The following is a 1,558-nucleotide window of genomic DNA, read 5'->3' as shown; positions in this document are numbered from 1 at the left end:
TATGCATGCGATTGGCAACATAACTGGCTTATTTACATTAAATACGCCACAAGGTTACAGTGCAGATCAACGTCACTTTATCGCTGATTACTTCTCTTAACCGCCGGAGCGGTGACTGATGCTCCGGTCCCCCGTCCGCCCAGCTTTCCCCGGGAGTTTTTTTCGGGAGCCGCAGACTTTGCACACTTTCGGATCAGGTACGGGGGGCGCCTCGGGGAGCCCCCGGGGGGGCGCGGGGCGCGGGCGGAGGCGCGGGGCGCGGGCGCGGGCGCTGCGCGGGGGCTGCGCGGCGCGGGGGCTGCGCGGGCCGGGGGCTGCGGGGCGGCGCGGGCTCCTCGGGGTGTTTACACGGGCTCAAGGTCACGACCAAGCCGCGCCGTGTTAAATGGTTTCTTAGTTGCCAGACAGGGAGAAAAAATGGACGATCGCAGACCATTCTTTGTAGATTATTATATCAAGGGTTCAGCTTTTGGCTCATCAAAGCTAAATGCCGCAAGACCTATCTAGTTGCTGTGAATTATGCCAAGACGACAATGGAGTGCTTTTTTAATGGTACAATGCATTTCACCTACCAGATAGGGGGAGTCCACGCTGAGAGATGGGGATGTCTTGTGATGTTGGGTGATCAGTATCAATGAAGGGGGTGATTCTGAAAAGAGACAGATTAAAATAAAGCGCTCTCTGCCCGGGATGTGCTGGAAGCAGTTGGGAGGGCTACCCGGAGCGGGCGGCCGCGGCAGCCCCGCGCCACACTTTTCCCCCTCCGCACCAGAAAATGATCAAGTCAATCATGTGGACATGCTTCATTATTCATTGAACACAATCTTTTACAACGCTCCGTTTACGTGCGGGAGTTTCTTCTACGCTTTGCTTTAAATTTGAAGGTAAGAAAGACAAAGGTAAAAAGGGGGTTTTGGAGGATCCGGGAGGCTCCCGCGAGCCGGCAAAGAGGCTCCAAAGTCAGTCCGGAGTACGGTTCGCTTTTGTTTTTTTTTTTTTTAATTTCTTTTTAATCATCGCAACGGGGCCTGCGTTTTCCACCGCGATTAAAAAAATACGGTATAATTAAATATCCATAGCAGTGACGTTTGCAAGCAGGGCTGTCAGGGGAAAAGCAGAAAATAATGAAAGGAGCGGAGAAGCCATTGAATGGCGCTATAGAACTTAGCCTGAAGAAAACCCGTACGTTTTGCCTCTTTCTCGCTCGTTTCTTTTCGAACCGTTACTTCGCGGAGCGGAGCCGGGCGGGCGGGCGCGGGGAGCCTCGGCCGGGGCTGCCCTCCGCACGGCGAGCCGCACCGCCCCTGCCCTCAACTCGCCCAGAAACTTTGTGTTTTCGACGGCTGCCGCCGAGCAAACTTTGCCGAAGTGACTTTAACCGCGGGCCCCCCTTCCTCCCTCGCTTTCCCCCCTTCCTCCCCCCACTCCCCCCGAAGGATCCCGGCTAATCGCGGTGTAATTTGTAAACTCCCCTCCCGCCCCCCCGCTCCGCTTTTTTTTTTTTTTTTCTTTTTTTTCTTTTTTCTTTTTTTTAAATCAAAGTTAGCTGATGCATACC

General features: G+C 54.0%; 1 protein-coding gene across 3 annotated transcripts in view; it reads left to right on the top strand.

Annotated features, from left to right (window-relative positions):
• Positions 1–597: 597 nt before the first annotated feature.
• The window catches only part of ZNF536 (zinc finger protein 536), a 323,660-nt gene continuing 322,699 nt past the window's right edge, over positions 598–1,558 (top strand). For 2 of the 3 annotated variants that reach the window (XM_042876985.1, XM_042876987.1), the window contains exon 1: positions 598–884. The gene's annotated coding sequence lies outside the window, so the exon portion shown is untranslated. The remainder of the gene's footprint in view (positions 885–1,558) is intronic. The other variant, XM_042876990.1, reaches the window with a different exon arrangement.

This window comes from Lagopus leucura, unplaced genomic scaffold (genome assembly GCF_019238085.1).
Source record: "Lagopus leucura isolate 7727_CA_CO unplaced genomic scaffold, USGS_WTPT01 Super-Scaffold_100017, whole genome shotgun sequence".
NCBI lineage: Eukaryota > Metazoa > Chordata > Aves > Galliformes > Phasianidae > Lagopus > Lagopus leucura.
This window is presented reverse-complemented; position numbering and strand designations above follow the sequence as displayed.